Raw genomic sequence first — 27516 nt, forward strand, 5'->3', positions numbered from 1 at the left:
GCTTGAAAATCAGTTTAGTGAAGGTCTGGGAGATTCTGGGTTTATTTCCTCCCATACAAGACCTATAGCAGGAGCTTAATAACAAAAGTGCGAAAAGAACGAAACTGTACGGAAAATTACAAACATCAGCAGCAGCTGCCCGAAGTGCTTGGAAAATCTTTCCCTAAACCCTGGACCTAAACAGTCCAAAAGGTCGATGTGATCAACCCCTCCTACTCATAAGTTAGCTTCAAATTGTTAATAGGTGGAATAAAATACACATTTTTAAAAAATTAATTATAATTCGAAAAAAACTCTCTTCCTTTTACTTTTTTTTTTTTTTTGTCCATTTTTTCCCCTGAGAACTGTGTTGTAGTTGCTTGAACGCCTCTTTAACTTTCTGCAAGACCTAACAAAAAGGAGTGCGGTGCCAACTCATTAGCCGAACACTGTTTTAAAAGACGATAAACAGTCACGTAGCAAAAAAAGGATTTGGGCTGAGAGTGAAAAGCAGTCACCTTCCCGTCGGAGAGCGGATGCACATCAGAAATCAGGCGGGAGAGAAATACCTAACAGCGCTGGCCATAATGTGATTATACTTAAGGTAATCGCTTAAAATAAATTGTATACTGTTTAAAGTAAATCGACCTAAATGGCCACGCTCATCTAATTCAAAGATCATTGGGCAGATAAACTTCTTAAGGAGCCTTTCTTGAGAAGGAGTTTGCTAAGAGAGTGTGATCCTTCCAGTTTCTTAAGGCGATGCATCCAGTGCCAAGAGATTTTCTCTTTATTATTAACAAATCAGTTTAGATAGGGGTCCGATAAGAAATGCAAATCCAGACATAGGGGTCGCTGCTTGGCCGAATTTTAACTGAAGGCTGGTTCTGCGGGAATTGACTACAGGCTACGTTTGCGAAGAGGCTGTGTGAAGCTTTTACACTGACTCTACTGAAAAATGAAGTCAGTGATTTTGATCTGCTCCAGATGTCCTAAGAGTGGATATTGCAGTGCTGGGAATCCGCACCAAATATCTGAGGGCAGTGATGGTAATCAGCGCAACCCATCAGCCAGGGGGGACTGGCAATTGTGATAACCTGCTGCAAATGCGCAGGGCTGGAGATGGCAGTGATAAACCGCTGAAAATATCTTCAAATGGAGATGACAGAGATGTTGAAAGGAGACACCTAACCATGGGGAGAATAGGATACTAAGCAGAGCACAATCTGAGAGTCTAGTTCAGATACTAGTCTACGGTTCACCCGTGTAATTTCCACAGTGATACACGCGTTTGGGCGCCGTCTCCGCGGGCAGATACATGAGCATATGGCCCCCGAGTTGGTAAAACTCGGTGTTTATGCGGCGTTGATAATCAGATCTACCAAAAGAAAGGGAGGTTTAGTCTCTAAAGCGCCTTGTTTGTGGCTTGGGGAGAAAAGTTTTCATTTAATTCTGTAACTGCTCTGAAACATCCTGGTAACGATTTCTTTTGCAAATCCTCTTTTCATTTTCAGCTCTCACCGGCAATAGACAAAGAAATTTAAGATTATTTCTTCAGTTAATAGTCTGTTTCAATTTTCTTTCCTGTGGAAAGAATGTGAGAGGGAAACGGAGGTGTGAAAAAAAAATAGATTATCCGTATGTTGCTAATTTTCTGACTGTTCTCAGCAGGTAGTTTCACTGTCTCTTTTTTTTTTTTCTTTTTCTTTTTTTTCCGAGCTGTATTTTTATTAATGTGTAAGTTTAAAATAACTCTACCATGTTAGGTATCAATCCTATATATTTTAATGATACATCTGTGCAGGACAGAATCCATTAATTTAATATATCTCTCCTAGATTCTAATTATGCACCGACTGCCGACTATTTGGATCAGTTGACTGAGTTTTCATTAAGTGTATTACATCTGATTTAGCATGGGACCGTGTTTCATTTGAGGACGTTTACTTTTTTTGGGCGCCTGCAGTGCGGAGGTGGCTCGGCAGGACCGTGGCAGGGGTCTCCGCTCACTGGTCGCCCGCTGCCAGGCCCGTCGCCGCCGTGTGACCGTCCTGAGCGCTTCTCATCAGCCCTGATTTATGAGCCTTGTTAAACACTCATTATTACTTTGCACCTTTTTTCCAGCAGGGTCTGGGAAACAACCCCACTTTGTGACAACAGGGCATGTGACAAACAATTATAGGCGGAGAGGTGATGTAGCTCTGGAGCTCCAGACTCCCCTCTCCTCCCCTTCACGCCCAACCGGAGGAACATTTTTGTAATAAGGAGGGTAAAGGGGAAGGAAGGAAAGGAAGGAAAGGAAGGAGGGAAGGAGGGAAGGAGGGAAGGAGGGAAGGAGGGAAGGAGGGAAGGGAGGAAGGGAGGAAGGGAGGAAGGGAGGAAGGGAGGAAGGGAGGAAGGGAGGAAGGAAGGAAGGAAGGAAGGAAGGAAGGAAGGAAGGAAGGAAGGAAGGAAGGAAGGAAGGAAGGAAGGAAGGAAGGAAGGAAGGAAGGAAGGAAGGAAGGAAGGAAGGAAGGAAGGAAGGAAAAGAAGGAAAGGAAGGAATGAGGGAGGAAGGAAGGAAGGAAGGAAGGAAGGAAGGAAGGAAGGAAGGAAGGAAGGAAGGAAGGAAGGAAGGAAGGAAGGAAGGAAGGAAGGAAGGAAGGAAGGAAGGAAGGAAGGAAGGAAGGAAGGAAGGAAGGGAAGGAAGTGTATTTTTAAAAATCTCACTCTAATTTTGACTATTTAAATCACAGCAGCCTTTAGACCTCTGACTGTGCAAATGAATAGTTTGGTTTGTCTAAATAAACACAAACTTGGAATCAGGCATACCTGAGCGATTCCCTAAATGTGAATATGTACATATCTTCAGTGTATACAGGCAGTACAGGAAGGAATCCAAGCCTGAGCAGCTGCAGCGTTTGATTGTACTCAAGGTAGCAGCTAGTGAAGTGTTTACTAATATTATTTTATTCAGAGAGAGAGAGCATGCACTTTCAAAATGAAAAATACTAGTTTTTAAAAAAGTAAACTAAGAGAAATTGACTTTCCCCCCTATATCCTGGTGGTGACTTTTTATTATTCCTTTATCAGTTCACCTCAGATGAACTTACATTTATTTGTGATAGCAATGTGAATTCACGGATGTTCTCTTCCTTTGCACTTTTGCAAATGAGTTATTAGAGCTATGCACACTGGCCTATATGAACAAGGATTAAAATCTATAGAATGTATCATCTGCCTCTCGCCGTTTCTCTCTCTGTCCTTCTATCTACCTATCTATGAATATTTTATGGGTCTGAACTTAATTAACAAAATAATTTCCATTTTGTCTCCAAAATGATCAACAGCAATTATGTGAGTTTTTTAAGGTTTATAATTTTATGTCACCAGACTGTTGCTTGGGGGCAGAGGCACAATTGCCGTGCCAGCTGCAGTTGTATTTATTTGTTTTTTTCCTGTCTTGTTCCTGTAGGGCTGCATTATGCAGTTTTTAATTAGTTTATGTTTGTATTTCACCCGTCCCAAATCAATGCCATCCTGGAGCAATGCAATGTAAATTCCTGCAGTACAGGTGTAGCTGCTAGCTCTGGAACACTAGGAAACTCATGTCTTACAAATGAAAGCAGTGAATGCCATTCAGCCAAACTGTCAGCTTTAAACAGCCAAGAGGAAGGAGATCAAAGCAGAGAGCAGGAACTTCTACTCTCCAGATTAGTCTTTATGGTTTGAACGCCTAATGCTATTAAAGGGAACCAGGACATATAGCACATCGTTGGCTACAAAGTTACTTCTAATTTTGCTAAAGTCCTGCCTTATTTTGGCCAATGTAAGCCTTCAGAGCATTTCAAGATGCACTGTTTCCTTTGAGGCCTAGTAGCTACTCATTGGAAATTATGCAGAACTAATACCTTCAGAGACACATTTCTGTTTGTGCACATATTTATATAACTTATCGCCTTTTGAAAGATAATTTTGATTTCCTCCTAGGTTCCACAAAGTCTTTTAATAGAACTTCCAGCAATAAAACCTGAAATTCTAGTATCTTCAGACATGAAAAGTCCCTTTATGTTGTGTTTGGTGTCTCTTCTTTCTTGAAATGACCTCTGTACGGTGGTGTATAAATCTATTATTCCAGTCACCGGGGAATTCTTTTAAAGCTTTCTTTTTTTTTTTTTTTTTTTTTTTGTCTGGAATAAGAGATCGAGATCGTTCATCTTTAACTAGGCCACATAGAAATTATGATTCAACAGCAGTGTATATTTAATTAGAGTAATCTCACTTGAATTTAATTACCTAATGAATTATTTGTTTAAAAGGTAAAAAGGCTTGTTTGCCAAGTACAGTGCAACCCACTGATAAGAACTTCCGTTATAAGAACATTAATATTAAAAAAAAAAAAAACACACCCTCAAACCCACAATATTTTATGGTTTTATATTTAACTCTTTGCTTCTGCCAGCCGTCGGTGGGCACGCCGAGCCCGCTATGATGAGGGCTCCCTTCGCCTCCTTGCGGGGAGCCCGGCAGAGCCCGGCACCGCCGACTCGCGTAAGTAACGCGCCTCTCCGCGCCGCGCCGGCGGGCCTGGGGGCGGGCGGCAGGGGCGAGGGAGGGACGGGACAAGGACGGCTTTGCCGGCTGAATTGCGAGGCGAGAAGCCGGCGCCATTCGGCAAGGGGCGGTGAGGCTGCCCGGCTGCAGTCGGTGGAGGGGCTGCGCGACGCTCCGCGCTCTGCGCATCTCCGGGCAGCCGCCGGCATCGGAGCTGCTCCCCAGGGCTGCTGTCCCTTCCTCTCAGCGCCGCGTCTGGAAGAGGTCCTGGCCAGGAACAGGAAGATGTCAGTGCGGGGCAAGCTACAAAACAGTCGTCATCTATTTTTTTTTCCCTCTCTCAATTTCCCAATAGTCTTAAGGTCAGTGCAACTAATCATATTCCTTTGATTATTTATGCTTCTTCAGCCGTGGCAACAAAAACTGGCCAGCCTCTGCCCGTGACCTTTCTCCTCAGTTCCTAAGTTTTACAGCTACTTGCACAGTTTGTCTAAAAAATAAAGTGCATACAGTGCTCAACTGCAACACTTGTCAGAAGATTCGTCTGAAAACACCACAACCTGGGCATTAATGGACCCAGAAAAAAAAAAATAAAAGGGAAAAACTGAAAACAACTTTTTTTTCTTTTTTTTTTTTTTAAACTTGTTCAATAATGGGAAGCTCTCCTTGATACATTCTACTTACCTGATGCAAAGAAACTAGGTCAAAAAAATTTTGGTTTGTTTGTTTTCTTGCTTCTGCACTGGCAATCATCTCTATGGTTTGACAGAGGGTCCTCTCAAAGGCATCACTGGGTGGCTACTTTTTGCTTGGACTGAGAACTTTCAGTCTGTCCTTCCCCCTTCCCTGAACACAACGAGCCCATGGGCAGGGGGGAACTGGTGTGCGAGGAGCAGCAAGAAGTGGGACTGACCTCTCCTTCTCTTGCTGCCCCAGCAGTGATGCTCTGGCACCACACAGGAAGCCGGATCTCTGTTAGATTAGAGAACAGACGTTAAAAGGTATCTCTGGAGGTGGAGAAGGTGGCCTGGGGATGCCAAACATGAAAGAGGTATTTCTTCCTTACCTTCCTTTGGTAGGGAAGAACCTACCAAGCATTTCTGCTTGAGAAACACCAGCAAGAGGGAAAGGGGAGCATATGTATACTCAAACAGCGGGCAGGTAAGGTAAAAGTAGGTGCAAGCTTAAAACAAAGCTTGAGCAATATTCAGGCACCATTTCAAGACGCAGCCGTGCTAGGGAGTCCCTAATGGGTGGCAGTGAAGCTCCCACTCATGCAGTCCTGCAGCGAAGGACAGCGCCACTCATGAGCCCATGGGCGTGGATGTACCCAACAAGCAGGGGCAGAACTGCAGAAATACCTACGGATCAAAACATCACACCTGTCTGCTCGGCAGGAAATTCTCTCTCAGTTCCCCCTGGCTCCGGGTGACCAGGTGGGGACAACCCAGGCGGAGGTGGCGAGGGCACCGAGCCACCAGCCACCCTGCACGGCTCCTGCCCCTCAGCACCCTCACCCAGCTCCTGCACCCTTTCTATCGCCGGGAGCTGGAAACGAAGATGTTTTCCAGGTTTTCCAGAGCTGCTTGCCCTGCTGCAGGCACACCTGCTCAAACCCTCAGCAGCTTGAGCTGTGCGAAACTTACTCCCCAGCGGATCAGGGAGGCGAGGAAGGCCCCTCTCGGCCTGGGGGGTCAAGGTGTGGTGGTCTGGGGTGGTCTGAACATCAGGCAGGAAAGGACTGGTGAGAACAAGCCTTGGTCACTGCTGTTCCCAGAATTCTCCATTTAATGGCAGGAATCCTAATTTTTTTCATGGGTTTTGGAGGTCTGGTGAAGTGAAGCAGTTTTATGTATGGGTTACACTAGCTGCTGGTGCTAGGGGAGCAGTGGGGCTTATCAGCTCACCAGCACCCCAACTCTCCTGTTTCAGGGTGCCAGAAATGTTTGATGACCGTTTTGCACTTTCAGGTAAATATACCAAGTGCTGAACCCAAGAGTAGCCTCAGACCTGTTACAGTGAGAATGGATATTGACTTCAGAAAACCTCAAACCTCATGATTATGTTAAAAATGTCTAATATATTGAAAGCTCAGATCATGGTCATTTTCAGATCTTAGAGCAAAATTATCACAACATTTCACTGTTTATAGTCTCATAAATATGTTGATCTCTTCTACTGTGTGTCATTTGCACACACTGTTATTAGAATCAACTGGCACCCTCACTGAAATGAAATGTTTGTAATGACTTTAGGATATTATGGGAGTTATAGATCTGCAGGCCTGACATTTTAATTCTTGAGGACCTATGCTTTCCTTTAAGTTACAAGTGCAGTTGCCACAGCACAGCTACATAATTTAGTTTATTCCATTATTTTTAATAAACAAATACCCACATTATCAGATCATATTTGTCTGTGTGCTTTTATTCTTACCCTCTTTGGAGCATCTAAGTATTTTCACTGTATTTTTACTGATAAACTACAGCTGTATAATTTCAATCATGTAATTGTGGTAGGAAAAACTATTAAATAAATCTTAGACTAGAACTTATTGAATTAAAATTCCTCACCAAAGCTTCTCAGATTCTTTTTAATATTCAATAAACAGAGTAATTTACAATGTCATTCTATCTCTTCTATAGCTTTCTTCTAACACTGCAGCATTAGTAGCAGTTGGTGTATTTTCTGTCTTTGGTTTCTTTTTCCTTAGATGTATAGTCACTCTTTTTGCTATTATAATTGATTTATGTATCCATTGATGTGTGCTGCATTTTAATGATGAGTCTGTTTTATCCAATAATACTTTTCAATAAGATTGTTTGGATTGCATTTTAAGGACAGGTGTAAACTAATGCTTAGAGTTTTAATGCCCAGTGTTGACCCAGGTAAGATTTTTGCACTCAAATAAGTCTGTACATTTTAATGCATTTTTACACTTACCTACGTTTTTTACTTTACTTTAGGCTTACTAAAATGTAATTACCTTTCTCCTTTTGCTTATTTCTTTTACACTAATATGCTAAATTCTATGAGGCCCATATCTTTCATATCTTTTCTTTCTAACAACTCCAGATTATATTTGAATGGCAGGATAGTTTGAGCCTGACCTGTATCAAACAGCACTGGTCCATTGAAAGCATTGCAACAGGATAACAGTGAGAACAGAAATAAAGTGAATTTAATAAAAAAATATAATGAAGTGGAAATACATCCATTAAACACCTTATTATAAGAAAATCCCTCATATATGGTTCTTAAACAAACTAGTGGGCTAAAAATATGACTTTTTAAACAACAAAGTTAATCATGTCCTCCGCTGAATTATTTGTCTAGATACTGTAAGAAACAGAAAACTAAAAAAAAAAAAGTTTTTTTTAGGGTTGGGATCTTGTGGTAGCTAAATCACTGTGGCAATTTGTAGAACTTGGTGTGCAATTATGAGCTGCACCATTGTACTCTAGAAATTACTACTGAATTTATTGTATTGATTCACTGCAGGTTTTTCTCCTCAAAACTGCAGTTCCCCATCCCATGGGTTTCATTTTACTTATGCATGGTAGTTCCCTGTCAAAGGTGGCAATTTTGGTTTTTCTTTGCCTGGGCTTGAGAGCATTCAAATAATAACGATAATATCACATTCACTGGTAATTTTTTATGTATAACTAAACTGCTTCAATTTACAAGACATTTTATGCAATATGTGTATTCTACTGTTTCTTCATATGTTTTGCATTGGTAACAGACAAGATAAATTTTAGAAGACTAAGTCATGATGCTCAGAGACTTACAGACGTTATTAAGAACAGTGAAGAATTTTGAGCCTTCATAAACACAACAGGCCCAAATTAAGACCCTCAGTTCAGCAGCTGGAAGCCTTTTGGGGTTGATTACTACATGCAATGGGAAAACATGCAAGGAACTACTTATTCAGTATACTCTGTACCCTCAAGTTAAAAACACTATCAGTGGAGAAAAATATCTGTTAGCTTGGGTGTAGATAGTGGAAACTGAAGTATTTTTATTGTGTCCACCTATGTCAATAAGTTCAAATATTTAAAACCTGGATGCTTTTTTAATGTCACGGGATACTCAAAGACAGGGTACTAATCCAAACAGATGTTTTGACGGCCAGGAAAGTGATAGGTCATATCACTTGTCCTTCATCAGCGTTGGGCTGATGAAGGACAGGAAAACGCCCATTTTCTGTTTCACCTTTTATTTGTTTCCTCCGCTTTTCCATGAGAGTCACAGAGTTAGGCAACCACAGGGTCATGCAGTAGTTCACAGAAGGTTTTGATCTCTCTCTCACCCAGTCTCAGGCCAACAAGCATTTGCAGTAGCTCATACTGTGCTGGCATCACTGCTGTAATTGCACTAACCCAGAACAGTGTTGCCATACACATTTCTATGCAAAGATTAATAATTCTAATGCTTTGTGGAAGCAGTCTTGGTGCAGTTGCATTGATGTAGTAGATGCTGCCAGCGTAACTCACAATAATCTTGCAATCCTTACAAAGCCTGCTCTCTGCAATTTCCTTCTACTTCACATTATTTACTTGGTCTAAACTATTTGCTGTTTCACAGAGTGATAAATACCAGTTCATTTATTTCAAATAAAATAATCTCTTCAGGTATTGATTGGTGCTCTGACTAATCCCCACTTCATGAGTCCATCTTGGGACCTGTTGGGAAGTTTCCCCATAATGCAGTGCTACTCCATTGCTGAGCCAACTTCTGTGTTAATATAACAGATTTTCACCTGCACAGAGGTTTGCTGAGAATTTTTTACATTGCTGCAAGTTTATACACTCCTTTAAACTAAGATAAGCTCTACAGGCATTAAAAAGGACTTCTCTAACAGAAGCTGAAGTACTTGATGGAAAAGAAGCTGTGGTCAAGAACCTTTGACATTTCAATTTCACTGTCATTTTTTTTGCTTGTTTGCTTTTGCTGTGAGGTTTTGTGACTGAAGAACAGCCCTTGGAGTCCTGGGAACAGGACAGCCAAATTATTCTCATTTGGTAGGACATAGAAACAGCAGGATAGCCCTTCTTGGGGGAACTAAAAACTCCATGTTGAGAAGGCTGGACTTCTGTGTCTCCACTGAACAACAAAGCTATTAATGATGTGCTGATATATGAAAGTTGGATCCTACTAGTTACTTTCTTTAGGGTACCAGTCTTTCTTTCCGAACTCAGCATATTTTATTTTTCATCATTCTTTTTAAGGTCTTCTCATATTGTTTCTTATCTTTGCCCATTAATTGCCACAATTTTTGTTTTTGTCTCCATATTCCATGTTTGTATTTGTCCATCTTTCCTGGTTCAGTCTTGTCAGCTTCACGTTTGATCCCACAGTAAAACCACTCTTGCTCTTTCAGTTGTTTTTACTGAAAACAGCATCTTTATATTCATCATGTTTATCTGTACTTTGTATTTGAAAAAGATTTCAGAGAAGAGATTGACATTCTGCATGTTCATATAATGCCTATTCCATCTGAGATGCTAAAGCGTAAGCAATAATTAATAAATAAAAAAAAAAATCCATTTTCCACTGATGTACTTATCCTGCTTAAAAATTATAAGTTTAAGCAATTAGGAACTCAGGTGACTCCTCATGTAACTATAATTGTGTGACTATGTTATCCTTTTCACTCCACTAAAACTTACACTTGGAAGAACATGTATGCATGCAAGAGTTACAAACATTTCTGGATTTGTTTGCTTTTGCATTCCTAACAGTTGCTTGTTAATAGGAACTGTTTATGGAAAAAATGGTGGCCTGTGGATGCTATCTGACCTTCAGCTAGAGCTGATATAAAGTGACTTTACAGTTTGTCTTCTGACTGCTCACAGTGTAAGGAAACAGTATTAGTGTATGTGTGCTTAACTGGGCTTCATGCTTCGATGCATGTAGCACTTGCACAGTTTCCCCAATAGTAAGAATGTTAATTCAAACCCATACAATTTTGAACACTTTTTTTTTTGTTTTTTTCACAACTGTTCTAATTTACTTGGCGGGAGTAGGAATGAGGTAATACATGTGAGAAAGAAAATAAAATGTGTTTAACACTACCAAAAGGATGACTTCAGCCAGCTTGGCAAATTCATGGGACATGTGGGGATGCAGCCAAGGGCATGGAGAGGTAGATGAAGACACGGTGAGGATGGCTCTCCAGTTCAGGACTTGAGCCTGAGAAGTGAGCAAAGTCCTGCTGGGGGGGCAGTTTCTATTGAGACTCCTCAGCAGCTCATGTGGGAATCCATACTGTTTCTTCCTAACCTAGGAGGTAGGACAGAGTGCAACCTCAGCAGGTTTTCAGATTATGCCACATTGGGTGGGAGTGGCTCTTTCCCTGGAAGGGGACATAGGTAGGCCGGAGAAAGTATGGCAGGAATCTCATGAGATTCAACACAGAGTGTTGAGTCCTGGCCCTGGTCTGGGAAGCCATCCTCCTTCCATCCAATCTTAGCATCAACTTTTTGACAGGCAGCTTTATAAAGTAGGACCTGATGGCCCCAGTGGACAACAGAGGGGACATGAGCCAGCAGCAATCAGCACTTGCAGTGAGAGACACCAACTTCATAATGAGCAGTAATAGTGTGAGTGTAGCCAGTAAGAAGGAAGTAGTTATTAGTGGAGGGTGTGTCAGTCTCTTCTCCCAAGCAACAAGGGATAAGATGAGGAAATGCTCAGGTTGCGCTAGGGAAGGTGTAGACGGGATATTAGGAGAAATTTCTTCACTGAAACAATTGTCAAGCATTGGTACAGGCTGCCCTGGGAAGTTATTGAGTCACGAGGTATTTTAAAGATGTCTAGATGTGGTGCTTAGGGACATGGTTCGGTGGCAGACTTGGCAGTGCTAATGGCTGGACGTGAAGATGTTAAACACCTTTTCCAACCTAAATGATCCCATGTTTCTTCTTTAATTAGCACTTGTGAGACTCCATATGAAGGACTCTGTCTATTTTTGATTATACAAAATAATCTTATGTATTTTGTATAAGATTAAAAAGTCATACAATGTGAAGTACATCAGAAGAACAGGAATGGCTTGAAATGCATTTTGTAGTGTTGAAATAGGAGTATTCTTTGACCTTTCTTAATCCTAGTTATTATTCTTATTTATGAAAGAACAAGTGCTGCTAAATAAAAGATATAACTTTAATTGTGGAATTAACTGTAATTACATGTCATTATGAAATATTCCATAATTTTGTAATTGCTTAAACTGTTGGTATTTACTGAACATAATTTACAGTAATTCCTTTATTCTTTCTTTGTCTAACCAATAATTATCTTTGTAATAGGTAGCAGAATCACAAACTGAACAAAACTGTGCACATCAAGTGTTCACAACATTTCTATTTTTCTTTTGTTTCTGTAGGAATCCAAAACAAAGTTAATCTGATCAACAGGGATCAATAGAAAAGTGAGTGAAGATTCTTATTTCTTTGAAGCCAGGGAAGGCAAAGAAATAATCCTCCTAAACAATGAAGGCCTTTAATTCAGAGTCTTCAACACTGAAAGGCATTGTGAAGTGGGATTTGCAGTGTTTCTGGTTTTAATTTAAACTGTACAAGCAGGTGCAGTAGTTGGAGGTGAATTACTTTTCCTACATTTTTGTGATATTATAAGACAAAAATCACAGAAAAGTCCCAGACCTGATTTATGGACTGCAAGAGTAAAAAAAGTCTTAGAAGAACTTCCTTTTGCTTTATCCTCCATGTTCCCATCCCTAATTTTAATGTATCCATCCTCCTTTCTTTGCGTTCTCTTTAGGTACACAAGCTGAAGGAAATCTCAGCAGGACTTTGTGCCCATGTGAGCTGGCTACCTCTGGAAGAGAAACACCAACCAGTTCTTCAGCCTCTCTCTACTTGGTGCCTTTGCCTGAAAAGCTGGCAGTGGACTGGGCTGCAGAAGGCCCTTCTGTGAAATTTTGGGACTGAGGAATGCTTAAGACAATATAGGACTGGTCCACCACCCTGAGTCACAGGTAGCTGGTTCATCAGGTAGGTAACACACAGCAGCAGGGCAGGGATTTGCCAGCCAGGATTCTGTTGCACCATTTCCAGGATCTAGAGGTGGCAAGGGGCCCACTTGAGAGTTCAGGACACTTGGCATCATTTAGTGCTGAGGCAAGCCCAGGAATGTAAACCCAGTCTTGTTCCAGAAGCCAGGGTCTTACTTGGCTTGGTGACTACCTGATAGGACCTGGAGTTTGATGGCGGGTCTGAGGTCAAGCTGGGAAGTCAGTGCGTGGATCAGAGCCCAGTCCAGCAGACTGCACAGCTGGGCATGGCTGTGACAGACCCGAGGCTGGCACACTCACAGCACAGCTCAGGCAGGAAGCAATGGCCCCAGGCTGAGTGGGAGCAGAGCCCGGAGTGTGTAGGCACCCACATAGGGTTGTGTGCCCAAAACCTACAAGTGCCCTTAGAGCCTTGATCAGCCCATGGGATGGAGGCTGACCAGTAATCAGAGAGCAGCACTAGGAGGTGGATCTTAGCTGGAAGGAGCAGTATCGGACAGAAGGAAGGATGCAAAGAATGCCCCTCTGGCTCATGGTGAGGCAACCAACCAGGCTGGACAGAGGAAAGCACAATGGGCTCCCATTCTGATTAAGCTGATGGCAGTGCTTTTATGGATAGCAGGAGGAAATGTTTTCACCCTCTCTATTTCTGTCTACTGCACAGGCTTGTGAAAATGCACTCTGCAGTAGACCACCTACTGTCAGTCACCTTTAATTTGTTGGAGGTAAAAGAAGCTCTTATAAATCTTCTCCTGACTTCTTCTATCCCATCTCCTGACTCCTTTCATATTCAGCTAGAGTCTATTTGGCAATGAAAATATTAATGTTAAATATTTATGTTCAATATGTCCAGTTCCACATATCTTACAGAAGGAACTGAAGATTGATTGCTTGTTCTCTTTGTCTTGATCTTTCACTTGATTTTGTCTTTCCTTTTCTTGTAATGTGAGAGAAAATTCAACTTTTGAACCTTGGGTTAAAGAGTTTGTCTTGACCTTATGCCAAACCTGCTGACTTTGTTACTCTGTGTTCTTGTTCATAGCTTCTAGGAAGGAATAAATGGGCAAAATCAGGCTTATTGTGGATTCACAACTCTAATCATGATGACTGCAGTCATTATAAGGTAAAATAAAATGTATTTATTTTACAAGTTGTCTTTGGGGTTTTCTGCAAGAAAAAATACTGTCCTCCAGCCTACTTACCTCTAGGAACTAAGGGACCCTCAACCATTAAAGCTGTCACAGAAGATTGGTTTAATGGCATTATGGGGAGAGGCAGGATGCCAGAGTGTTGTTCTTATCTTCAAATAACATCTCCCTGAATAAGGTCCTCTTTGTTTTGGGAGCCATGGGTGTGTTTTGTATGCACCGCTCATTTATTTTTTCAGTTACGTGTTCAGAGATAACACAGGTTGAACTAATTGTCAAAATAAGATTTGGAATTTAACAAATTACAGTGTTCAATAACATAATTTTCTTTGACAAAAACAACACAGGTAGTGCTCTCCTAGTTTGACAGCTCTGGGAGCTAGAGTTGTTTCAGAAGTGCAAGAATGAGATTCTAAAAGCGTAAGGAAATAAGAAATGTTATTTATCACTGTTTCAGTGTCACCAACTTGTTATTTTTATTGTTCTTCAGAATAATGGGATTTATTGAAGCAGTTTATCCTCACATCACATAATACACGTTGTGCTCGAAGAACGAGGAGGATTCAAAATAGCAAAACATAAAAAAGCACTTTAAATGTAACAGAAATCCACAGCAACACTACACTTTAAAACCTACCCTATTTCTATCTGGAACAAGCAGAAAACAAGTACATGTGGAAAAGAATAGTTCAGTTATTAAAACCACACAAATGGAGATATCTGCATAGCTACTGCCATGCTCAAATGAAGGAAGATAATTGTGTGTATGAAAGGTTTTCAACAGCTGTCTTTGAAATCAAATAAAGAATTAGATAAACCTGCTGGCTGCTTTGCATCTGGGATACATACACCAACACTCAATATTCACAAATCGCTAAGTGGTTGTTGGACACCTGAAATTCTATTGATTGCTAAAGCTCAATAATGTCTCACAGACTTGATCAAAAGAGCAGGCAAGCAAACAAGTAATTATATAGTATTGGGAGTCTTAGCATATACACTGCAAAGAGCAAACATTCTGACTAGATAAATAACCTCTGTTTGGTATGGCAGCAGCCATAACAGGAAACCTTTCAAATGTTGATTACATAAAATTAAGGACGATACAGTGAAAAAGAGTATTGTAAATCAGACAGCAGGGAATTTCAAGGATCACAAATCCTTGCCTAATATAAATTACAGCAATAAATTCTAGCATGGATTGTTTCTTTTATAACAGTGGTTACCAAGAAAATAGGAATTGTGAGCTAAAATTCCAGGGCATTTAAATCATGATAGACCCTAGAAGTTTAATTGCTTTAGCTTGCTCAAAAGTGAACACAAGTAATAGATATAAAACTGTTTGATTGTATAAATTAATATTTGTTTCCTTCGATTCTATGTTAAGTCAACAAATAACTTTCTTATTGTAGTTATTATGGTGACTAGAAATAAATAGCTTTATTCCTTCTCACAGATATTTAGCACGACCCTATTGACATACATTAATGTTTTGAGAATTCCACTGAAAACTGTGGAAAGAGACCAGGGCAAAACTGGCTTGTGAGTCAGTCTTAGGGCTTGGCAGAGGTTGTTGACCCCTGGATCTTGTCATTATTACAAAACACTCAAAACACCAACTGCCTGAAAGATAATAGTGATTAAAAAAAAAAAAATCTTTTAAGATTAACTCCCAGAGCATTGCGCTTTGCTTTTCATCTCACTGAAGTTATTAATGTCATTTCTCAGATGGCTTAACAGGAATGGTCACCATACTGTAACCCTGGGCTCTGATTATGGGGATGTCCTTATGCTATAATTAGAGGAAAGATATTGCCTCAGAGAAAACTGTGGTATAAACATGTAGTGCTCTGGCTAGCATTAATCTATTTTGATATGAAGTGATCTAACATCACGGGAAGCCAAAGAAGATTTTCTTCATGTGGCTTACAAAAAAAAAGAAGAACACTGCAAGACTACAGAAAAACACAGCACTAACAATGTTTACAATTTGGCCTGAGGTTGACTCCACAGTACCTGCAGGCAATCTCACACAATGCAAAATACCACCACTGAATTCCAGCTCTCTGTACCTGGCAGTTCTTAATGGACATTAGCTAGTCATCATGTCCTCATGACTAGTTACATGTAAAAGCAACGTTGGGCATAATTTCACCTGGGATCCCATATATTTCTGGTCAAGCTTATTCCCATCCTTTGACAACAGTGCAAAAAGACAGGCTAGATTAAAAAGGAAGTCATCTCTGTTCTACAATTTAAATTTCACTGTTACCAAAGTATTCAACAGGTTCTGTCCAAAACCAGGACTTCAACTCTGTATCCAGCTGAGGATATAGAGTTGAACCATGCTGGGTGGTAAAGAGCTTCTGCAATTTCCCCACAGAATTATAATGTTTTAGGACTAGTGTGTGATTATGTTGTTTAAAGAAAAAGATGAGTCTACAGCTACACAGTGTCATCTGATGCCACTGACAATGTGACATTGATTATATATAGACAGTGATCCTGAATTGTCCTGCAGTACTCCAAGAAAGTGTGAGTGAAGATCTGAACCCATTATTTATGGGTTCAAATTCTATACCTTTATGAGTTCTAATTCTATACCTTTAGGGCTTCACAGCTGAAGTAAAGCCATCCATCCACTGGAGTAGGATGGAAACATTGGAAGTAGTCTAATGCCTCTGCAGTGAGGTGAGAAGGAAGCACAATTTCTGCGACTCACAGGATTTCTTTACACAGGACTGGTTGTACTGGGCTATGCTGCTGAGCTGTGGTGCACAAGGTAATCTCACAGGACCCACAGTTATGGCTTTCAATACATCTTCTGCTTAAATAACGGCAACATTGTCTGATACTAAGGGCACATAAAAACCTAATTTATTTTATTTTCCTTTTATATGATTGGAAGTAATGAAAGTGTCAGGAGGTGAGCTATTTCTTTGCAGAGAGTTTGTTGTTTAGTTCCATTGCATCAATAAGAAATGAGGTATTAAAATATATTAAAAGATAAATATGACAATTTTTCCCCATTTTTCCAGTGTGATTTGCCTTCACTGTGTCTGTCATTCATACAGAAAGACTTCATGGTATAGATGGTGATTTTTTTGTGTTGTCAGTATCTAAGAAATAACAAAGTATGAGCATAGAGATTAGATTAATATGAAATTTTAAATATTGTATTTAGGATGGTGGAACAGAACCACATGATCTGCAATAAATTACTTATTTATATTTAATTTACCTATTACAATCCCAGGAATACATTTCCAACAACTCTTGTATTTTTCTATCAAACACTTGATATCAGGACCTTGATAGAAGAAAATTAAGTATTATGCTGCTGGAGACTCTCTTAGTTTCACAAACCAAGGAATTATATTTTCAACAAGCCCTCAAGTGAACTTGTGATATTGAATTGTGCTGGTTACTCTTGAATCCTGTGTTTTCACCAAGGAGTTGTGGAAGAAACAGAAGCACATTCTCCTCAAAACCCTCCTCTCTGACACAATGTCTGCATTCCCAGTTTTCATTTGCAGAGCCTGGCAAGTGTCAGTCTTCTTCCCATGGGGTTGTTTTTTAGCAAACAAAGATGATTTGCTCTCTACTACAAGTAGCTGCAAATGATAATAATAGCACTGGTGAGGAACCAGGTGAATCAAACCTTCCTTGAAATGCCCCAGACCCTACTGAGGAGGACACTTGCATGCAGAACCATCTGTCAGGTGTGCTCATTTATCATTAACCAACTGGGGAGACAAGAACTCGAACACCATCAGAAAAGAGGCAGTAGCTCTGTTTTAGCTGCTGTACATTTGTTTCAAGGAAAAATTTGTGAACAGAAAGTAGGGCTTAGTGTATTAAATAAATAATTTGCTCTGAGTCAGATTCTGCCATGTTTACTCACTCAGAAAAGTACTTTATTTAGCAGCTGAGTAAGCATTTCATGTAGAGTTAAATATTATCTGAACCAAGAGAAAAGATCAAAAGTTTCTTTTATATTGTGGGAAATAATCAGAAACTTTTTAACCATGGCTGACTATAATGGCACCCAATAATGGTCAGTAGGGCACTTGATGTCAGTGTGGTCCATGCAGAAGGACTGTATGCAGAGATTGCTGCACCATTTCTAAGGAATTCTCTGTTGCTGATATTCTAATGATAATTTTCAGAGTCAAATGAATTCTCAAAGTGACAGCAGGCCCCAAAATTTTCCCCTGCTGGATTCCTGCTTCCTGATCCAAAGCACTTTTGAGACTCCTGTAAGAGCTGGCAGCAAGCAATCAGTAGGAAGCAATGCATATAATACATACAAATGCAGGATAACATAGGCTACAGAAGACCTCAGGAAGTCCCTGGTCCAACTTCCTGTTTGAAGCATGTTCGACTATGGGATCAAACAGGAATGCATAGGGCTTTATCCAGTTGGGTCTTGAAACTTTCTGAGATGGAGACTGCACAGTCTTTCTGGGTAACCTGCTCTCCAGCTTCATTGTTCCCAAGGTGATAATAAAAAAAAGTTTTCTTAATATCGAATCCAAGGTGGCATATTTTTGGAATCTTTTTTTCTCTTAAATGACTGTAAAACTTAAAACTAAACTATTCTTTGTGCAAAAGAAGTGTTAGTTCCCTGCACCCTGCTTTGTGTAGGATTTGATTCAGAGGGCATTTTCCAAAAGGACTTATTAGCCTGGATCTGCCAATTGAAGCAAATAGATATTTAGACATATGGGAACTTTAGGAACATCCAGATGAGGATGGAAGTAGCAGAGGTTCTGAGGATCTTGGCTCAAAATTAAATAGGTACCTCAGACCTTTTTGCAGCTCCTTTCCTTAGGCAAGTAAGACTCATTCTTAGTAAGAACATTCACAACTTTTGTGGGGCTGGCACTCTGAAGAGCAGCTTTGTGACACGAACAAAGAGAGTTTTAGAAATGTTGATAGCTTGTGTATTTTCAGTTTCACGATGGGAATCACATTAATGAGAACATCTGACTCAGAATGTTAATGCCTATTCTCATATGAGATGAAACAAGTAGACAAACTGATAACAGCATCATGTTTGTGTAGCTGATATTTTGTCTTTTACTTTTACACCATGCACTATTTCCAGAGAAAACAACATCATCAGCTATAAAACTTCCTCTGGACAGTTAATTAATAAATCTATATCAATTAACTTTAAACCACTGTTAACTACAAAACCAGAAGTTTAAATCAGCCATAAATTCAATTGTATATTCCAGCCTCCTTGTGACAAGCAATTCCTAAGGATTGCTAACAAGGGTGGATATGGAGGATTGGTCTGTCACTGTTTTTGTTCACTGTTGCTACTGAACAGAGCATAAAGAATAAAACGCTTATGAAAACTGGAATGAAAACTTTCTAGATTCTTATATAGCAGTCATCATGTCTCCCTCATTGCCAAATTCCTTCACAACCAATCCTGTACACATTCTTCAGTGAAAATTGCACTGAGCCACTTTTTCAGTTTGAAAATCTGGTATAGCAGGTATTTTGGAAGCAGACAGGGGCTCAAGAGGCAGTCAGTACTTGATATAAATAACTCCATGTGCATCTGGGCTGGTGGTGCAAGCAGGGGGAGGCATGGGGCAGTGAAAGAGTAGAAAGTGCTGTTGCAGGGAAGTTCCTTGGAGGGGAGTATAGCTATTAGAGTGTGGATTAATTCTACTGAAAGTAGAGGATGAGGGTGATCTGACGTCAATGTGGTTGTGGATAAGGGGGATAGAAGCTGTGGGGAGGAGATGCAGATGGGTATGAATGGATGAATTGCTTTTACTGACACAGCTGCAGACCTGAGCTGGGTAGCACAGATCCCTTCTGCCCTTTGTCAGTGAAGGATGCCTGTAAGCACCAGCATAAGGACCCTTATTGGATGATAAAGTGGCAAGAAACACCTTTACTCTAGTCCTCAGCAACCCTTTTCACACTGCCTGCCATATTATAAAATAGCTATGATCAGCTTTATTGCCTTTTCCTGAACTTCCAGTTCACGCACCAATGATGTTTAAAGGACCCACTAAAAAGGGTGTTCTGACAGAAGGTGCACTGACCAAAGCCGTAACCTTTACTGTGGTTCATGGTATTTCTTTACAAAGGCTCTAGGTTGAGCAATATATAAAATATGGCTTTTTTTCTTTGTCATCTAGAAATCATGTGAGTGTCAGACATGGTTTAATAAAGACCCAGTCCTGAGTTCCTTTTTGGATCAAAATTGTAATAATATCAATGGGTATTTTGGTCATGCAAAGATTGGTAATTTGCCCTCTGGATATCTGGACTGGCATTTTCTGAAATGCTGACTTGGGATATAAATTCCATAAACAGCTTAAATTTAGAATATTTCTCCCTTACCCTACCTATCAAGTATCTTTTTTATCCTGCGGGGAAGAAAAAGCCATCGGAAAATCACAATCGATTAACATATTGTTAAAAGCTCAGTTCTGAAAGTAAAAATAAACCATGAAAGCTAAGCCCCAGAGCATTAAACCCACCTTTAAACACCTACACATTTCATTCCTGAAACTTTTATTGTTTTTCAAGTAGGAAGAATATCTCACTTGCTGCAACCATCATAAATTTTGACACAGCCCCAGCCACATTATAATGTCTCTTCACAAAGCCCAGTCTTCTCTCCTCTGCTTTTTCTTCTTGCTTGCCCAAGTTACAATGTATTTTGAAACAGAAAGGCAGTAACAGACAACTGTCTTTCTGTAAGATATAGTGAGGTTATTCTGTACAAATGGAATGAACCTCATTTTTTCATTTCAGATCAAAGCAGAAATCTTTTGAAGTTTAGCTATTTGATAAAAAGGGGCTTTATAACAAGCAGATATAGAAGTTAATAGGACATAGAGATATTTTATTAAATTGCAAACCATTATTAATATTGCAGTTTTAACTTGAAAGAAATATGTGAAATGACACCGGAAATTAATTAGATTATTTCATCATTCTTTTACATTATAAACTTTGATACACTTGCATAGATATATAGGTACATTGATAAAAAGACACAAAGACAAACAGAATTTTAATGAGTGGGGAGCTTTTATCTACTATCACTTTGTGACTTAATTTTTTCTGTTTATACTGCCTATTGATTCCAGTTGAAACCTGCTGTTTTAATGTTGTTATTGATATTCTCTCTGGGTTTTCTTCTAATTCTGGCATTGATATTACCTTGATCGGATTTAGTTTATTTGAATTGCCTGTAGGTTTCAGTCTCTGGAGTTTTTCACTGCTTATAGACATGCAAAGATAAAACCTCTCTTTTTATCTAAAAATCCTTGAGAGACTCTGAAAGATACAGCCGTTTTCTGAGAACATTAAAAAGAAAGAAGCAACAATCAAAAGGAATATACTTCTCACCCAGCCAATTCAAGACATCATTTCTATACACCCTGAGTGTTCTCTAACTTGCACAGACTTCTCATCTCGTCAGTTGCATTTTGCATTTGGAAACAATGTGTGAAGAAATTGGGTTGTCATAAAGTGACAAGTGGTTCCAAGCTCTGTGTCTCAGGCTGCACCTTCACTGGACTGTCTCTGGTCCTGGATAATTTGGGAAGTGAACCTGCATAGTGCTCCATGTCATTTGTTTTTGCACCACGGTGAAAAAATAGGCTCTAGCACATTATTTGAATGTAACAGAAAATCTCCCTTCCCAGTGAGAGAAGTCGATGTGTGAGGGCATGTGGGGTAAATGAGGGAAAACTCCCTGTGTTTGGGCTAGAGGAAGTTTCTCTATGTTCCAGAGAGTTGCTATTTTGTAGATGCCCCACACCTGAGACATTCAAGTCCAGGTTGGATGGGACTCTGAGCAACCTGATTTCGTTGAAGATGTCCCTGCTTGTTGCAGGGGAATTGGACTGGATGACCTTTAAAGGTCACTTTCTGCACAAACTGTTCTGTGATTCTGATTTCCACGATCTCCCTGTGTCTCTTAGAAAGAAACCACAAAAATATTACCTAAATTAAAAAAAAAAATTCCAAACCATTTTATTTTTGAAATTATTGTTTCCATTCTTGTAAAAGTAGAACAAAAACCTGAAAAATATTCATTTCTCACTTTCCTGCTTTTTTATCTCTCTGTTTGTAATTTATTTGATTTATTTTCTTATTCTTTGTTAGGTTTTTCCTTCCTTTCTTTTTCTTTTCTTTTGGCTTGAGTTAGTCTTTGTTCCTCTTCTGTTTTATTTTGTTTTCCCCTGCTTTCTTCTTCCTGTAGGCCTAGAGTTTATTTTCATTTCTTTGTTCTGATTCCTTTGTTGTGTAACACTACATATTTTTGGAAATAATTATTTTTCAGGAAATAATGAATATTTTCAAGTCATAATTAAAGACAGGTAAATACTACGAATATGTGTGTACACATGTGCTGTATTTGCATGTGATTTATTTCCTCTGTCCGGCTGTCACAGGCCATTTATATTAACAATTTGACAACTTATAGAATTCCCTGGGATCTAACAGAGCCTGTGCAGCACAGGATATTCATAAACAGGAGGAAGGCTCAGAATTGTTCTCATGATTTAACAGTGAATCACCTTGATATCAAAATAAATTTAGTTTTTAATAACATTAAGAGGGAATGGTAATAGAAGAGTGGAGATTGTGCAAAAAAAAGTCCTCTAAAGTAGAAAGACTGTGATGGGCTCTTGGAAAGCAGCACAGAGGGAAGAGCAACACTGTTTGCCTTTTACTCTTCTTCCCTGTGGATCACCTGCATTGGGCCAGCAGCACCACTCCCTGCAGGTTCTATGGGTTGTATTGTTAGAATTGCTTCTGACAGCAGGAGTGAAAATGGATTGTAGGGAAAAGGAAGGGACCCAACAAATCCATCTGCTGGTCCATCTTTTGGGAATCAGATATGCCCTGGAGACCACCATTTACCGTGGCCAAACATATAAAGTTATCCTTAGTTATAATTTTTGAGCTCGTTTAGTTTTTGATTTACTGTGGGAATGAATTCTACAGCTGAAATGTGCATTTTTTACAAAAAAAAAAAAAAATCCTTTTGCTACCTGGTAATGTCTCTGAATGCCTCCTTGTCCTTCTGTAATGAGATGTAGTGGATGAATATTTTTTATTCACATTATCCATTCTCTCAATGGTTTTATAACAAAGTTACATGCTTTCCAAGCTGAAAAGTCAGCTGTGTACTCTTTCCCAGATAGGAAAAAATGTATACCTCTGATCATTGCAATTTTCTAGTTTTTCTGGTTTGCTCTTTTGGATATTGCACGCAGCATCCTGCATGTGGGTTTGACAGGTGTTTACAAAGTGTCATAATGACATGATGACTGTTGTTTTCAGTTTCATTCTCATTATTACTGATATTCATTGAGTGTAGCATATGCACAAATATGCACAGCAACTTTAGGACCTATTTTTTGAGATTCTGGATGTAGATGTTTCTAGCAATTACCTAAGAACAAATATAAACTCATTCCTTGTTTATAGTTAGATATGTTCTTATGTGCATAACTGTGTTTATTTTGGCCTAATTTTATCTGACATTTTAGGACTCAATTAGTCAATATAATGAATTCTCTATTTCAGATTTTTCTATTCTGTATCTGCGTCTTCACCAAATTTGATTTTTTTTCTCCTTTCTCCTTTATCCTATTGTCTTTAACCACATTTATGTATATTTAATAGCATGTGTCTCAGTGCAGGTCCATGTTCATCATTGGTCAGCCTTTGACTGCTTCACCCAATGAAATTCTGAGATTGAACATTTGTTTCTAGTCTTTGTTTACTCTCCTACAACTATTACTTATCAATGAGAGGACCTTATTTTTTAATCCAGACCAATTTAGTTTATTAAAAAGCATGGTGAAAGACCTAAAAAAACCTCAGGTGTATTCTATCAACAAAGTTGTCTTACCTCCCTACTAATTGCCTTTTTCAATTGTTTTGGGAATTATGACTCCTTTATGAAATATTATCTATTTTATTTACCCCTTCAACCACCAATTCTGTTTCTACCAATTTTCCCACTTGGACAATCAAACTTACTGCTCTGTAGTCTGGGATATTTGTTTATTTATTTTTTAAATGATGTTATATTTGCCAGTTTCTCTCTTTTCAAAAAAGAAGTTAAACAATAGGCTACACTCTTGACTTCCAAACTATTTTCTGAGGCCTGTTTATTCTCTGATTTGCCATATTTCTTTTCCTTTTCTTTACTTTGTTTGAGAAATTTCTACAACTGATAGTCCTGTTTGGGGCTTCCTACCAGCTTTACATTGGTGAGAGTCCGCTGACTTTCAGGTAGCTTCTCATATTTTTCTGGAATGTCAGAACACTAGCAACTTGTATTATGAGGAAACTGTTCTCTCAAACCATATCCTCTGTGTCTGCATTATTTACTTTCTCATTTCTGTTTCATTGTCATTTCAAAAATCAATTGCCAGCTTCCTAATAGGTAAACAGTTAATCTCAGGTTGGCAGGCCTTGAATCAACACATCTTGGGCTCTAAAACACTCAAATAGTCTGTTGAAGACTGGTTGGTAGTATTTATTTGCTGACTGGCAGTTAAATATTTAATTGTTGGATTCACTAACCATTAAGCGTATCACACGAAAAATGTTGACTAGGTCTTAATTTTCAGATCAATTTACTTTTCATTTTCATCTGTATTCTGCTTCTTAAGGAGATTTTTGAAGCCCCAGATGTATGAAATCAGGCAGAGCCATGGCATTCTGGCACCTTTTAAAGAAGTCAGAGATGCGCTCTATTTGTTGTGGTTCAGCTGCAGACACCAATCAAGCCCCACGTAGCCCCTTGCCCACTGCCCTACCACTGGGGTTGGGGAGAGAGTTGGAAAGGTAAAAGGTAGAAGACTTGTGGGTCAAGATAAAGATGATTTAATAAAGAAGGGAAAAGTTGCACATGTAAGCAAAGCAAGAAAATTAATTCACCACTTCCCACAGCAAGCAAGTGCTCAGGCTGCTCCAGGAAAGCAGGACCACACGTAACAGTGACTTGGGAAGACAAACGCCATCACTCCGAACATCCCCCCACAAGAGGAAGGGATCATCTGCAGTGCAAGACTGTGGAGGAAGAGGAGAAGGAAAGATAAGAAGGGACACTGGAGACCTTGGTATGAGCAGAAGTGGAGGTTACAGATGAGGATGTGCAGGAAGAAGGCAGACGTCTAAGCAGAGAGAAGGAGTAGAGACAGGATTCAGGGGAGAAATAAATAGAAAAAGCAATTTTATATTATTCCCTATCCAAAACCTGTCATGGAAACTGCATTTGCTAACCTCTACCTTTCATATGTCATTGAACAGGCTTGAAACCCACTGGTTAAGCTGTGCATCATATCTATTTATTAATGATTAATCAATATATTCAGTTTGCTATCATCAGAACTTCTGCTGTTAGCTCAGTTGGAGAGGTATTTGATGCTGTGATTCCAAAAGGCCAATCCCTAATTGTGGTCTCAGTAATAATAATGCTGGTGTAGATTAAAACAGCAGATGTTTAATTTCAAAAAATTTAACATCTGTGTGAAAAGAGCACCAAGACTGTGAAGTCAAAACCAGAGGTGCCCGAAACTCCGGAGTGTAAACACACCCATATGGTCGCACTTTTGTCTGTTTTCTGCGATAATTATTCTGCAGACTTTAATGACAAGCACAGAAGAGGTGAGACAGGACAGGACAGGGTGACTCAGTCCTGCTGACTGCCAAAGGTGTCTTCTCTGAGGGTGAACTGGGTTTGTGTTCCTGTTGCCTGCAGCATCTGTGCCTCATGTATTGCAACAAACAGGGCAGGGGGATGCAGAGGAAAATGGGCATCGCCTTGCAGCCAGAGAATGAGAATGTCTCTGCCTCTACCAGAGATCTGTACAAAGACTGGCATGTCTGCTCATTCCAGCTGACCAAAAATCCTGTTTTTCTCACACTCTCTTGTTACCTACACAGGACTTTGAAGCCAGATTCATGCCAGTGTGGAATTGTTACTTCTGGAAACTGAAGAAAATCTGGCTGTTCTCACCTTAGACAGTTTTGGACACTGAGGGAAAAAGCCAAAACCAAACAGCACTCCAAACAAACAAACAAAAACACCACCAAAAAAAGGAACAAAGAAAAAATAAAAGTTTGATTTAAATCTCTCAAGTGAGCTTATTAGATCCTTTTGGCTATTTTTGTGTGACATTTTTCACCTGTGAAAAAATGGTATAAATTTTTAGCAAAGAATTGTAAGTAATTACTGCTCATGAACACAGCTCATGAAGGAAGAAATTGCTCTGCATATAGCGTGTATTTGCTTGCTTTTGCTAGTATAGTGCAAGGACCTGGGCACAGAGAAAATGATTAATTCAATGTGACTATATCAATTCAATAATTGGGCATTTAGTCTAAGTTCATGTCAACACAATGATCTAATGATTAATCCTATTCCAAGCAGACACTTATACAGAACAAACCACCCTCTGTGCTTGCTGGGCTGTCTGTCACTGGTTACTGAGGAAGCAGGGATGACTAGTTCAGGTCACATACCAAAGTTTAGGAGCCAGTGGAGTGAGTGAATGTCACTAAATACTGTGAACGAGTACACATGATTTGGGAACTGGACAAACTGGTTTTTGTCTAAAACCTTTCAAATTTAATTTTTACAGAGATTTCTGTGAGTAAAAGCCCAAGAAACCCAGACCATTGTGCTGGGTAATATAGCAGGAGGAATTGCTCTCTGGTGCAATTAAAAACTAAGTAATGAAAAAGGTGGAAATAAGAAAATGGTTTTCTAGTCATATAGAACTTCTGTAAATAAGATCAAAGTGTTTCAGCTGTTTGACTGCCAGGATAAGGTGAGCATGTGAGGCCTACATTCTAAAAAAACATTCCATCATAGATTTTTAAACTATTAGAAATGATAAGTTTATATTGTTTGCTGATGTTAAAGCATAGAAAAAAAAAAAATCAGTGTATTAGCTCCTGTGTTTCATTACACAAGGTATGTTACGTATGAACTGAATCTCATGTCTGGTGATGGACAAAGTCTGTTTGTGTCTAATGCTGTTCCCTGGAGAAATTGTTCAAGAGCTGTTCATCCTTGTGGAAAGATTACTCTGATATCAGTGTGACTTTTCTGCTATGTAAGTGCCAGTTGAGTTGTAAAGCTTCTCCAGGGCATTTTATCAGGTGCTCTTACTCAGCATCAATGGTCTCTATGAGAAGAGAAACAGCTGAGAAAGAAGGCTTGGTTCTTCTGGTTAAAATAAATGGATCTGGCAAATGCCTTTTCAATCCTATATTTATTTTTTTTATCACTAATTTAATATTTTTAATCTGATGCAAAGTATCTCCACCCCTCTGCTGTCACAGAGATATTGAAACCTATAGAATTTCTATTTTACTTATTTTGTTCTCTCCATTAATGCTGAGTATTACTTCAGAGGAAAGAAAAAAGATGTGCTAAAAGATGTGGATCTCCATTTAAAGAACTGGTTTTCTTGAGCTTATGCCAAGAGCTTCATCTTGGAAATTCTTCAGATTCTGTCCTTGGACAGATTTATATATGGGATTTTCACATATGTTTCAGTGAGAGTTTCGCACTTTTATCTTACAGAAGAATTTGACCTCTGGGGTGTACCTCTCTTGGGACTAGTTTAGGAATATTAGCTGCACTATATCCTGAAAATATTTCATGCCCATTGCTGCCTGAGTGAGAGTAATTCAGATACCACTTTGTAAGACATTGAAAGCGGATCTTGTAATCCTTTTGAAATCTTTCCTTTTTTGATGTCTGTTTGTTAATAAAATTGGAAACAAAATGCACAAAAA

The 27516-nt window shown here is 39.4% G+C and overlaps 1 long non-coding RNA gene across 4 annotated transcripts; it reads left to right on the top strand.

Annotated features, from left to right (window-relative positions):
- Nucleotides 1-334: 334 nt before the first annotated feature.
- Nucleotides 335-27516, top strand: LOC132332181 (uncharacterized). Of its 4 annotated transcripts, none has more exons than XR_009487808.1 (6): nucleotides 335-583; nucleotides 11903-11947; nucleotides 12298-12530; nucleotides 13215-13275; nucleotides 13593-13673; nucleotides 24378-27516. It is a non-coding gene; the product is annotated as an uncharacterized LOC132332181 (long non-coding RNA). The 4 variants fall into 4 exon arrangements; XR_009487809.1 differs by having other exon boundaries at nucleotides 24658-27516; XR_009487812.1 differs by having other exon boundaries at nucleotides 25654-27516.

The sequence above is a fragment of the Haemorhous mexicanus genome, chromosome 1, assembly GCF_027477595.1.
Source record: "Haemorhous mexicanus isolate bHaeMex1 chromosome 1, bHaeMex1.pri, whole genome shotgun sequence".
Classification (NCBI taxonomy): domain Eukaryota; kingdom Metazoa; phylum Chordata; class Aves; order Passeriformes; family Fringillidae; genus Haemorhous; species Haemorhous mexicanus.